This window comes from Triticum urartu, chromosome 7, assembly GCF_003073215.2.
Source record: "Triticum urartu cultivar G1812 chromosome 7, Tu2.1, whole genome shotgun sequence".
Classification (NCBI taxonomy): domain Eukaryota; kingdom Viridiplantae; phylum Streptophyta; class Magnoliopsida; order Poales; family Poaceae; genus Triticum; species Triticum urartu.
In genome coordinates this window covers 688,718,708-688,733,352 of record NC_053028.1, presented here as the reverse complement: position 1 = coordinate 688,733,352, position 14,645 = coordinate 688,718,708, and positions in this window count along the sequence as shown.

The window sequence follows — 14,645 nt, the reverse complement described above, 5'->3', positions numbered from 1 at the left end:
TTCTCCGCTATTAGTGACTTTGGAGTGACTCTTTGTTGCATGTTGAGGGATAGTTATGTGATCCAATTATGTTATTATTGTTGAGAGGACTTGCACTAGTGAAAGTATGAACCCTAGGCCTTGTTTCCTAGCATTGCAATACCGTTTGTGCTCACTTTTATCATTAGTTACCTTGCTATTTTTATATTTTCAGATTACAAAAACCATTATCTACCATCCATATACCACTTGTATCACCATCTCTTCGCCGAACTAGTGCACCTATACAATTTACCATTGTATTGGGTGTGTTGGGGACACAAGAGACTCTTTGTTATTTGGTTGCAGGGTTGCTTAAGAGAGACCATCTTCATCCTACACCTCCTACGGATTGATAAACCTTAGGTCATCCACTTGAGGGAAATTTGCTACTGTCCTACAAACCTCTGCACTTGGAGGCCCAACAACATCTACAAGAACAAGGTTGTGTAGTAGACATCAAGCTCTTTTCTGGCGCCGTTGCCAGGGAGGTGAGTGCTTGAAGGTATATCTTTAGATCTTGCAATCGAATATTTTTGTTTCTTGTTTTATAACTAGTTTTTTTTATAAAAGAAAACTACAAAAAATGGAATTAAGGATGCCTCATATGCTTCATCTTTTTAATATCTATCATGAAAATAAGGATTTCGATAATTGTGCTCAAGTGCTAGAAGAAGAATGCATTAGAATGTTTGGCACTAAATATTTGAATGACGAGCATGATTGCAATGTTGTTAGTATGAATTCTTTGAATATCCATGATCCTAATGATATGCAAATCCACAAGCTTGGGGATGCTACGTTTGATGAAGATATTTTTAGTCCCCCCAAGTTTTGATGTGCATATTTATTATGATGAGAGCATGCCCGCTATCTATGATGATTATTGTGATGACTTGTATGCTATAAAGAATAATGATATCCATGAAACTTATCATCATGATTTTAACTTTCATTTGGATTATGCCTCACATGATAGTTATTTTGTTGAGTTTGCTCCCACTACTATTCATGAGAAGAATTTTGCTTATGTGGAGAGTAGTAAATTTTCTATGCCTGTAGATTATGAAAAGAATGCTTTAGGTGCTGGTTATATTGTTGAATTCATTCATGATGCTACTAAAAATTATTATGAGGGAGGAATATATGCTTGTAGGAAATGCAATAATATCAAGTTCCCTCTCTATGTGCTTAAAGTCTTGAAGTTATGCTTGTTTTGCTTTCCTATGCTAGTTGATTATTGTTCCCATAAGTTGTTTGCTCACAAAATCCCTATGCATAGGAAGTGGGTTAGACTTAAATGTGCTAGTCATATTCTTCATGATGCTCTATTTATGTTTCAATTCTTATCTTTTATGTGAGCATCATTGAAATCATCATGCCTAGCTAGGGGCGTAAAACGATAGCGCTTGTTGGGAGGCAACCCAACTTTATTTTTGTTCCTTGATTTTTGCTCCTGTTTAGAAATAAAAAATTTATCTAGACTCTGTTATGATTGAGTTTTTATGTTTTAATTAGTGTTTGTGCCAAGTAGAACCGTTGGGAAGACTTGGGGAAAGTCTTGTTGATCTTGCTGTAAAAAACAGAAACTTTAGCGCTCACGAGAACTGCTGCCATTTTTATTTGGAAATTGATATTTAGTTAATTCTTTTTGAAGGTGATTAATACATAAATACCTCAGGTCCATCAATTTATTTTAGAATTTTTGGGGTTCTAGAAGTTTGCGTTAGTTACAGATTACTTCAGACTGTTCTGTTTTTGACAGATTCTGTTTTTCATGTGTTGTTTACTTATTTTGATGAATCTATGGCTAGTAAAAGAGTTTATAAACCATAGATAAGTTGGATTACAGTAGGTATAACACCAATATAAATAAATAATGAGTTCATTACAGTACCTTGAAGTGGTGTTTTTTTCTTTCGCTAACGGAGCTCACGAGTTTTCTGTTAAGTTTTGTGTTGTGAAGTTTTCATGTTTTGTGTAAAGATTCGATGGATTATGGAATAAGGAGTGGCAAGAGCCTAAGCTTGGGGATGCCCAAGGCACCCCAAGGTAATATTCAAGGACAACCAAAAGCCTAAGCTTGGGGATGCCTCGGAAGGCATCCCCTCTTTCGTCTTCGTTCATCGGTAACTTTACTTGGAGCTATATTTTTATTCACCACATGATATGTGTTTTGCTTGGAGCATCATTTTATTTTCTTTTGTTTTTATTGCTGTTTGAATAAAATACCAAGATCTGAAATTTTTAAATGTTATAGAGTCTTCACATAGTTGCATAATTATTCGACTACTCATTAATCTTCACTTATATCTTTCGGAGTAGTTTGTTGTTGCTCTAGTGCTTCACTTATATCTTTTTAGAGCACGGTGGTTGTTTTATTTTATAGAAATTAATGAACTCCCGTGATTCACTTATATTATTTTGAGAGTCTTAAATAGCATGATAATTTTCTTAAATAATCCTAATATGCTAGGCATCCAAGAATAGTAAAAACTTTCTTATGAGTGTCTTGAATACTAAGAGAAGTTTGATGCTTGATGATTGTTTTGAGATACGGAGGTAGTGATATTAAAGTTGTGCTAGTTGAGTAGTTGTGAATTTGAGAAATACTTGTGTTGAAGTTTGAAAGTCCTGTAGCATGCATGTATGGTAAACGTTGTGTAACAAATTTGAAACATGAGGTGTTATTTGATTGTCTTCCTTATGAGTGGCGGTCGGGGACGAGCGATGGTCTTTTCCTACCAATATATCCCCCTAGGAGCATGCACATAATGCTTGGTTTTTGATGACTTGTAGATTTTTGCAATAAGTATGTGAGTTCTTTATGACTAATGTTGAGTCCATGGATTATACGCACTCTCACCTTCCCATCATTGCTAGCCTCTTTGGTACCGCGCATTGACCTTCCTCATCTTGAGAGTTGGTGCAAACTTCGCCGGTGCATCCAAACCCCGTGATATCATATGCTCTGTCACACATAAACCTCCTGATATCTTCCTCAAAACAGCCACCATACCTACCTATTATGGCATTTCCATAGCCATTCCGAGATATATTGCCATGCAACTTTCCACCGCTCAGTTTATTTTTACACGCATCATCATTGTCATATTGCTTTGCATGATCATGTAGTTGACATCGTATTTGTGGCAAAGCCACCGTTCATAATTTTTCATACATGTCGCTCTTGATTCATCGCAATCCCGGTACACCGCCGGAGGCATTCATATATACTCATACCTTGTTCTAGTATCGAGTTGTAAGTAAATAGAAGTGTGATGATCATCATTAATAGAGCATTGTCCCCAAAAAAAGAGAAAGGCCAAAAAAGGCCAAATAATAATAAAAAAATATAATAAAAAATGGCAATGCTACTATCCTTTTACCACACTTGTGCTTCAAAGTAGCACCATGATCTTCATGATAGTGAGTCTCTTATGTTGTCACTTTCATATACTAGTGGGAATTTTTCATTATAGAACTTGGCTTGTATATTCCAACAATGGGCCACCTCAAGTGCCCTAGGTCTTCGTGAGCAAGCAAGTTGGACGCACACCCACTTAGTTTCTTTTGTTGAGCTTTCATACATTTATAGCTCTAGTGCATCCGTTGCATGGCAATCCCTACTCCTTGCATTAACATCAATCGATGGGCATCTCCATAGCTCATTGATTAGCCTTGTTGATGTGAGACTTTCTCCTTTTTGTCTTCTCCACATAACCCCCATCATCATATTCTATTCCACCCATGGTGCTATGTCCATGGCTCGCGCTCATATATCGCGTGAAAGTTTATAGGTTTGAGATTACTAAAGTATGAAACAATTGCTTGGCTTGTCATCGGGGTTGTGCATGATGAGAACATTCTTGTGTGACGAAAATAGAGCATGACTAAACTATATGATTTTGTAGGGATGAACTTTCTTTGGCCATGTTATTTTGAGAGGACATAATTGCTTAGTTAGTATGCTTGATGTATTATTATTTTTATGTCAATATGAACTTTTATTTTGAATCTTTCGGATCTGAATATTCATACCACAATTAAGAAGAATTACATTGAAATTATGCCAAGTAGCATTCCACATCAAAAATTCTGTTTTTATCATTTACCTACTCGAGGACGAGCAGGAATTAAGCTTGGGGATGCTGATACGTCTCCAAAATATCTATAATTTTTGATTGCTCCATGCTATATTATCTTCTGTTTTGGATGTTTATGGGCTTTATTATACACTTCTATATTATTTTTGGGACTAACCTATTAACCCAGAGCCCAGTGCCAGTTTATGTTTTTTCCTTGTTTTAGAGTATCGCAGAAAAGGAAAATCAAACGGAGTCCAATTGACCTGAAACTTCACGAAACTTATTTTTGGAAGGAAAGCAACCTAGGAGACTTGGAGTCCACGTCAAGGAAGCCTCGAGGAAGCCACGAGGTAGGGGGGCGTGCCCACCCCCCTGGGCGCGCCCTCCACCCTCGTGGCCCCCCTGACGTACTTCTTCCGCCTATATATCTCCATATACCCTAAAATGACCAGGGAGCACAATAGACCGGGAGTTCCGCCGCCAGAAACCTCCGTAGCCATCGAAAGCCAATCTAGACCCGTTCTGGCACCCTGCCGGAGGGGGAATCCCTCTCCGGTGGCTATCTTCATCATCCCGGTGCTCTCCATGACGAGGAGGGATTAGTTCTCCCTCGGGGCTGAGGGTATGTACCAGTAGCTATGTGTTCGATCTCTCTCTCTCTCTCTCTCTCTCTCTCTCTCTCTCTCGTATTCTTGAGGTGTTATGATCTTGATGTATCGCGAGCTTTGCTATTATAGTTTGATCTTATGATGTTTTCTCCGCCCTCTACTCTCTTGTAATGGATTGAGTTTTCCCTTTGAAGTTATCTTATCGGATTGAGTCTTTAAAGATTTGAGAACACTTGATGTATGTCTTGCCGTGCGTATCTGTGGTGACAATGGGATATCACGTGATTCACTTGATGTATGTTTTGGTGACCAACTTGCGGGTTCCGCCCATGAACCTATGCATAGGGGTTGGCACACGTTTTTGTCGTGATTCTCCGGTAGAAACTTTGGGGCACTCTTTGAGGTTCTATGTGTTGGTTGAATAGATGAATGTGAGATTGTGTGATGCATATCGTATAATCATACCCACGGATACTTGAGGTGACATTGGAGTATCTAGGTGACATTAGTGTTTTGGGTGATTTGTGTCTTAAGGTTTTATTCTAGTATAACTCTAGGGCTGTTTGTGACACTTATAGGAATAGCCCAACGGATTGATTGGAAAGAATAACTTTGAGGTGGTTTCGTACTCTACCATAATCTCTTCGTTTGTTCTCCGCTATTAGTGACTTTGGAGTGACTCTTTGTTGCATGTTGAGGGATAGTTATGTGATCCAATTATGTTATCATTGTTGAGAGGACTTGCACTAGTGAAAGTATGAACCCTAGGCCTTGTTTCCTAGCATTGCAATACCGTTTGTGCTCACTTTTATCATTAGTTACCTTGCTGTTTTAATATTTTCAGATTACAAAAACCATTATCTACCATCCATATACCACTTGTATCACCATCTCTTCACCGAACTAGTGCACCTATGCAATTTACCATTGTATTGGGTGTGTTGGGGACACAAGAGACTCTTTGTTATTTGGTTGCAGGGTTGCTTGAGAGAGACCATCTTCATCCTACGCCTCCTACGGATTGATAAACCTTAGGTCATCCACTGAGGGAAATTTGCTACTGTCCTACAAACCTCTGCACTTGGAGGCCCAACAACGTCTACAAGAACAAGGTTGTGTAGTAGACATCAGTCCCGTGGTTTCGCGTGCCTTGGGGAGGGGCCTTGCTCCTGGCTCCCTCCCGGCGGCCCCCAACGTGTCTCCCTTGTTGAAACGGGTGCCGTCGTGCCAGGGTCGTCGATCGATGCTGCAACCTGATTCATCTGCAGCCCATGGTTAGGATAAGCCTGTTCTTGAGAGGTTAGCGGTACCGTGTAGTTGCCGCTGCTGGTGTGATCGTTGTGGTTCTCCGTTATCTCTTGGAAGGCTTCAGCTCCCAGCGCCCCTTCTTCCCAATCTTCTCCAATGAATGAGCCGATGTCGTCCTCTGGTGCGTACCCTTGGTCCATCATGAGGGGCACGTAGGCTTCCGGGGCCGTCACCCCGAACACCTCGCCATGGTGCCCCACCCTCCATGTTGCTCCGCCCCTGATGGCGTCCTGGGGATGATAATATGGCATCCGGCCGGGACCATGGGGGGTGACGCTTGCGCTCGTGCTTGTCGAGGGAGGCATGGGGGGGGGGGTTAGAGCCCCCTACACCGCCGGCCGTGTTGATGTTGACGAAGCCCCCGGGCGTAGTCGATGGCGTGCAGATGTGGCGAGGCTCGCCGCGCGCCCTTGCAGTGGCCTGGGGGGTGGGAGTCGATAGTAGAAGGGTGGCGCTCCCGACGCTGCTGCGTCCAGCAGCTCAGCAACACGCTCAAGCAGCGTGTCCCGGCCGCTCTCCATCAGCGTGCATCGCAGCAGCTCCCTTGCCACTGTGAGTGCCGCCCGCATGTTCGCTTGCTCCCGCCGTGAGTGCGGCGCTGTTGCTGCGGTGTGACTCGCTGCTCTCGCCGTGAATCGTACTTGCCGCGAGGTGAGGGTGGATGACGCCCGACTGCGCTGTCCACGCCCGAGGGAGCTTGGTGGCACCCGTGCTGCTTGGGGTGCGGGATTGATACCTTCATGGGAAGGCGGCGCCGTCCGGGCCGGCCAGGCTGCCCAGTGGTCGGAGCCGGCCCTTGGGTCACCAGACATCGTAGCCGGTGAACGTCGGAGAGCTGATTGGCGGAGAAGAAGCTCCAGTGCACCCCTACCTGGCGCGCCAAATATCGGATGTGGGGTTCCGGCTAACCCTTAAGGTTCGAACACTGGGGTGCGCACGGAGTCTTTCCCTCCTACCAATTTACACTCTAGTTCGCTAAGATCTTGCGGACGAACTCGACCAACTCACAACACAGAAAGACACGGGGTTTATACTGGTTCGGGCCACCGTTGTGGTGTAATACCCTATTCTAGTGTGGTAGTGGTGGATTGCCTCTTGGGCTGATGATGAACAATACAAGGGGAAGAACAACCTCCTGAGGTTGAGGTGTTCTTGTGCGTATGAACTTGTGGTGTGTAGATTCCATCAAGCTAAGATGAGATGCCCCTACTATGGTGGTGGCTAGTCCTATTTATAGAGGCCCTGGTCCTCTTCCCAAATATTGAGCGGGAAGGGAGCCAACAATGGTGGGCTAATTTGAAGGGGGCAGCTAGTATAAGCTATCTTGACAAAAGCGGTCTTCGCCTGTGAAAGACTCTGGTGGTGACGCCGTCTTGGGCTCCACGATGACCTCCGTCTTGCCGTCCTTTTGGTCCTGGTCTTGTTGCACCGAAATGGCAACCTTTGCCTGAGGCCTCGGTACTCCGCGGCTGCGCTTGCCTCCTTTGCACCAAAGGGGAAACAAGGACGCTGCACGCGCTGGCGCCCGCCTGGGTGCCCGCCTGGTGTATATCGTCATGGCTCACGTCACGAGAGCCTTGTGCGGTTTCCCTCACCTTGATATCTCCGCTCCTCGTGAGCCTGCCTGGCTCGGCAACTCCAGAGGAGGTCTTGCGTCGTCTGCCTTGCGAGGCTTGGACCCTCGTAAAGGTCTTGGATGCTTTGTTGATGAAGATAGGCCGTATGGCATGCTGGCCCCGCCACGCCGCAGGCCGCAGGCAGGCAAGTCTAGGGACCGCCGTTCCCAGAATGCCGACATGGTTGCAACGGTGTTTCGAGTAGTTGTGGTCCGAATGCTACGAAAATATAATCTACCATAGAAATAAATGCCTACTGAAATTAATCCAAGGTTGGAGTCCCCCTCGCAATGTAAATAGCTCCAGCTTTGCAAGGGATGGAGAGGTAGCTTCAATGTGTGGAAGATACAGCATGAGAAAGCGAGGTCAATCAAGAGACATATAGATAGAGAGACAAAGTGAGTGTGGTCTAGCATTCATTGAAAAGATATATATGCTCTGGAGAGATATTGTCCGATTGAGGTTTTGGGAAGGGTGAGGGCTGTAAGATTGAGCTTGAGAGATGATCCAGTCACAGACATGTAGATATATTTTGTGTGTGGGAGGAAGCAAGGTCAATCGATTACATATATAAAGGGAGAGAGATTGGACGAGTGTGGGTCGTCGTGCGATCGAAAGAGTGATACGGGTTGGAGAGAGTGACCTAGATAGACAATGTGCGTGAGAGAGTATACAATATGAATATGTCAAATTGGGATCAAACATGGAGATATATCGTTTGTGTCCGAGAAAGAGCGAGGTCAATCAAGACATATAAAGAGAGAGGGAGGGAGGGAGGGAGAGAGAGAGAGAGAGAGATTGAGCGAGCGTGGCCCGCCATGAGGTCGAAAGAGTGGGGGCGGCTTGGATGGACTGACCTAGATAGACAATCTGCGTGAGAGAGTATAAAGTGTGTCGATCGAGGCCCGAACAAGGAGATATATCATTTGTGTGTGAAAGAAAATGAGGTTAATCGAGACTTAGATAAAGAGAGCGGGATTGAGCGAGTGTGACCCACCGTGCGGAATAAAGAGTGAGACGGTCACGAGGGAGTGACCTAGATAGACAACGTGTGTGCATGCGCACGAGAGGTTGGGGGCTAGATAGGCAATGCATGTATCTAGCGAGAGAGGGTTGGAGGGAGAGAGGGAGAGAGAGAGAGAGAGACAATGGCGGGTGTGTGAGGTAAATACATTTGGTAACAGAGTGGAAAAAGGGGGTTGCATAGTTGAGAGTTAGAGATCGAAACATGGAGAGAAAGAATGAACGTGTGTCGGAAACCGATAGCTTCCTACGGTGGTTAGGAGAGGAATTTTGACCGATACAGAAAGTATGTAGCATGTGTGCCGAGGGGGGGGGTAAAAACAACATTTGAATGTAGATAGTGCTAGACTTAATATCGATGTTTCAGTTCGGTCTACATTGTAAGATTTGAACTGAGGATCATGCATATGGGTAATTATTTCAAACTCGTGCCATACTAGGTTTGGAAAATTTGACATTGACTCGATTATTGTGCTATTTTTGTAGGTCATATGTTTGAATCCATCCAAAATTTTCTCACTACCATGGTGTTCATCATATACATATGAATTTGTATTAAAAAGTAGCATGGATACAGTGAAATGCGAAATCCACGTTAGAATTGGAGATCGCTATGTGACACACACTCTAATTCAAATAACTAATTATGTGACACACACTCTAATCCACGTTAGCGTGGATACCGTTTCATTTTTTTTCAAATAAATCCTCATTAATTAATTTATAGTATCTCATTTCGAATGACTAATTATTTGGAAGGAAAACACGGGCATGGTAATACATACAGATTCATTTGCAAATGAAAGAAGATTCGTTTGCATTCTCAAATCTCCTCTTAAATGTAGGCACACTAGGCAGACCAGGGTCGTGTCATGGTGGTTGTGTCTACTACACAACCTTTCTTCTTGTAGACGTTGTTGGGCCTCCAAGTGCAGAGGTTTGTAGGACAGTAGAAAATTTCCCTCAAGTGGATGACCTAAGGTTTATCAATCCGTGGGAGGCGTAGGATGAAGATGGTCTCTCTCAAACAACCCTGCAACCAAATAACAGAGAGTCTCTTGTGTCCCCAACACACCCAATACAATGGTAAATTGTATAGGTGCACTAGTTCGGCGAAGAGATGGTGATACAAGTGCAATATGGATGGTAGATATATGTTTTTGTAATCTGAAAATATAAAAACAGCAAGGTAACTAATGATAAAAGTGAGCACAAACGGTATTGCAATGCTAGGAAACAAGGCCTAGGGTTCATACTTTCACTAGTGCAAGTTCTCTCAACAATAATAACATAATTGGATCATATAACTATCCCTCAACATGCAACAAAGAGTCACCCCAAAGTCACTAATAGCGGAGAACAAACAAAGAGATTATGGTAGGGTACAAAACCACCTCAAAGTTATCCTTTCTGATCGATCTATTCAAGAGTCCGTAGTAAAATAACACTGAAGCTAATTCTTTCCGTTCATCTATCCTAGAGTTCGTACTAGAATAACACCTTAAGACACAAATCAACCAAAACCCTAATGTCACCTAGATACTCCAATGTCACCTCAAGTATCCGTGGGTATGATTATACGATATGCATCACACAATCTCAGATTCATCTATTCAACCAACACATAGAACCTCAAAGAGTGCCCCAAAGTTTCTACCGGAGAATCACGACGAAAACGTGTGCCAACCCCTATGCATAGGTTCATGGGCGGAACCCGCAAGTTGGTCACCAAAACATACATCAAGTGAATCACGTGATATCCCATTGTCACCACAGATACGCACGCCAAGACATACATCAAGTGTTCTCAAATCTTTAAAGACTCAATCCGATAAGATAACTTCAAAGGGAAAACTCAATCCATTACAAGAGAGTAGAGGGGGGATAAAACATCATAAGATCCAACTATAATAGAAAAGCTCGCGATACATCAAGATCATAACACCTCAAGAACACGAGAGAGAGAGAGAGAGAGAGAGAGAGATCAAACACATAGCTACTGGTACATACCCTCAGCCCCGAGGGAGAACTAATCCCTCCTCGTCATGGAGAGCACCGGGATGATGAAGATAGCCACCGGAGAGGGATTCCCCCTCCGGCAGGGTGCCAGAACGGCTCTAGATTGGCTTTTGATGGCTACGGAGGTTTTTGGCGACGGAACTCCCGGTCTATTGTGCTCCCCGATCGTTTTAGGGTATATGGAGATATATAGGCGGAAGAAGTACGTCAGGGGGGCCACGAGGGGCCCACGAGGGTGGAGGGCACGCCCAGGGGGGTGGGCGCACCCCCCTACCTCGTGGCTTCCTCGAGGCTTCCTTGACGTGGACTCCAAGTCTCCCGGGTTGCTTTCCTTCCAAAAATAAGTTCCGTGAAGTTTCAGGTCAATTGGACTCCGTTTGATTTTCCTTTTTGTGATACTCTAAAACAAGGAAAAAACAGAAACTGGCACTGGGCTCTGGGTTAATAGTTTAGTCCCAAAAATAATATAAAAGTGCATAATAAAGCCCATAAACTTCCAAAACAGAAGATAATATAGCATGGAGCAATCAAAAATTATAGATACGTTGGAGACGTATCAGGGACACCCGGAGGTAGGCCCTCTGTCGGGGTGGCTTCAACAACCCTTCCCCCGGCAGAGGACGCATGGTCGCTGAGGGAACCGCTGGCGTCCTCTTTCCCTCCTTTGTGTCGTCCTGGTCTCCGGTCGGCTCAAAGGAGGTCAAGGCTGGCGCAAGGCGGGGCCCGTGTCTGGTGATATGAAGCAAGGCCGGTACTTGTGAAGAAGGCCCAGTGCGTGTGAAGCTCGCCGCCCGTGACACTCTCACGTAATAATGAGTTGGGGATGTACACGCCCCGGAGTCTCAGGGGTGCCGGCCTCATGCCCTGGGGCTCCCTCCCACGCCTAGAGAAGACTTGAAGACCCGAAGACTAGACTAGGTGCCGGACGTGGCCTTTTGCTTTGGATCTCTCTTTCTGTGGCTTTGCTTTTTGGATCTGGATTTAAGTTGAAGCTGAATTTTTATCGCGCGCGCGGGGGGTGCCTTTTCTCGTTCGAGCCATTTCTTGCCTTCTGGATCTCGTTTTGTTTGGGACTCGCGTCCATCGCCTTTCCCTCGCAAGGCTCCTCCCGAGTCGGACCGCGCAAAGCGCACGCTCGTCAAACCCGCGCTAGCTCTGCGCCTGGTGCTCACCTCTTACGGGACCCCCTCAAACGGGGCGATAAGCTCTGCAGGATTCTCAGGAACTCATCGCCTCACGACCCGGCCCTAAGATGGCGCTGACTAAGGTAAACCACGTCGGGGAGCTCACCCCCAGCTTCATGAGCTCACGAGGACTCATACCCACATCGCATAGGAAAGTAAAAACTGCAATTTGCTTACACGAGGGGCTCCCCCTCACAAAATGCTCTTACAAGTTTTCCAAGGGCCACGCCCGAGTTTTGCGTGCAGAATAAAACAACAGGAGAATATGGGATCAGCCAGAGATATCGCTCGCTGCATTGTCCATGGACGCGTCACTCGCATCGTCATCATCTTCGTCGGAATCGTCGCTGTCGTCGGCGACGCCCCCATCATTGTCGTTGACCACGTCACCTTCGTCTGCGATGACCACCACTCCATCATTCTCCGAGGTGTAGGCCCTGACCAACGCGTCGACATGGTCCTCTACCCAACGCGCCATGTCGCCCCGGACGGCCATGGGTGCAGGGGCAATGGCGGCATCAAAGTCGAAGTTGGGGTCGGCGTTCAGAAGGTGGCTGAAGAAACGGGAGAAGGCGCACTGAAGCAGGCCACGACCCCTCTCCTCCACAAGCTGCCGAGCTTTGGCAGATTGAGCCTCCAGGCACGTCACCACCTCGGTGAAGAAGGTCAGGTGGCTGGCGTAGTCACTTGAGTGAGGGGTCGGGGCATTCTCGTCACAGATGTAACCCGGGGCGGTGTTGGCCTTGTTCCGAAGGTCTTGAAGCATAGGAGCATGCTCGCGCTCCAGCGTCCGGCGTTGAAGCACTTCCTCCCTGTTTTGCCATGCGACGGCCTCGGCATCATCAACTCGTCTCCAGAGGGAAGACAGCTCGGCGCGGGCGGAGGCCAAGTCCGCCTGCGCCGTTACCAGGGCGGCAGCTGTGGCCTCCGCACGCCTCTCAGCCTCGTCCAACCTGGGCCTGAGGGCGGCGGCCCTGCCCGCACCCTCTTGACTGGCGAGCTTCAGCTTCAAGTCGTACCTGCCCTCCAGATCTGCGCGAACCTCGGCCACCCGGCGATTGATCTCCTCCTCGACTCTGGCCTCGCGGGCCCCGACGGCATCTTCACCTTGAGCGACTTGACGCTCCCTCGTCTCCAGTCGCTCGAGCTCGAGGCTGCGCTCCACGACTTCCAGGGCCAGCGTCTCCTCGCGTTGCCGGACCTCCTCTTCCTCCGCAGGAGTCCCCCTCATCGACGCAAGGGCGGCCCTGCGCGCCTCGACCTGCTGCTCAAGGGATGCGCTCCAGGACTGGAGCTCCCACACGTGCTCCTCTGCAGCCTCGCGGCGGCGATCGGCCTCGTGAGCTTCTTCCAAAGCTCACGAGCGGGCCTCATTGGCAATCTTGAGGGACTCCTCGGCCTTCGCGTTCTCGAGGTCGCGATGATAACGACCAAGGTTGATGGCCACTCGCAGCTTGCGCCGCTCCTCCACCAACCGAAGACCTTCAGCCTCAAGACGCGAGTCGACACCAGCAAGCTCTTCACCAAGGTGGTTCATCGCGCCCATCGCCTCCTCGAAGAGCTCGTGGCGGGCCATGCTGTGCCCGCGCTCGAGCTCAAACGCTCGGCCCACCTCGTCCTCCACCTCGGGGGCTGCGGGTGGAGCATCAAGTGGCGCACCACCTCCTGGTTGGGGGCTGGGGGCTGGCACGACCCCAGGCGCCAGCTAACCCTCGCGAGGGGCCCGAACCGAACAAGGCCCGCTGCTTGAATAAGACTCCAGGATCGAGGCTAGCCAGCTACCAACCGTGACCAGGGGAAGAGCCATTGGCACGCCTGTTACACTCCGAGCAAGGCCGCGAAGAAAGGACGATGAAGGCGCAAGCTCGGGGCGCCTTGATGACGGACCAACTCCCATGGATGACCCCACGCCGTGGGCAACGTCTGAGCCTGTAGCGCTGGAGCTTGGCGGGTGCGATGGGACGAGAGGGAGCTGCTTCTCTGAAGATTTCGCGGCCTTAGCAGAAGGGGACCTGAGGGGACAATCGTCAGGAAAGGAATGCGGCACATAGAAGATCACCAAGATAAGGTACTTACTCGTCGATAGCGATGTACTTCCGTCGCTTCAACGGTCCGAAGATGCTGCCGCCGCTAGGGGGTCCTTTCCTCTTGCGAAGCTCCTCGAAGTTCACACGAAGGTGACCGAAGCGCTGGATGTGACGGCCGGAGCGCGGCGGAGCTGAAGAATGACCAAGAGGGATGGCTTCAGGGGAGCCCGGTTGCGGCGAACAGCCCGGCTCTTTCTCGCTGCGACCTCCCGAGGCTGCTGGAGCCTCGGCCTCGGGAGCCGCATGCCGCATCTCATCAGCGACCGACGCCTCAGGAGGGGCGTCGCAAGCTCCCGAGGACGACGCCCCCAGATCACCGCTCGGCATGTGCTCCTCAACATCTGAGCAGCCGGCCACCGTCGCCGCTCGCTCCCCCACACCGTCACCTGGGGCGAGCTCGGCACCGGCGGCGAAGACGGGGACCACAATGACGGGATTCTTGCGAGGACCCACCAAGCCGATTGGGCGCAGCCCCCACTCATCAAAGGAAGGCATGTTCGCGGTAAACGTGACCTTGTTCTCGCAGTGGTACAACATGCAGCTTTTCCTGGGCATCTCGTCCGGCAAAGGGACACCAGATAGGACCGTGAGCACTGTTTGCCACACAGCGAGAGGAAGCCCCTCCTCCTGAAACCTCATGTTGTCCTGTCCGCTGAGCAAGGCCCACATCAGGCAAGAATGGTGCTGAAGCGGA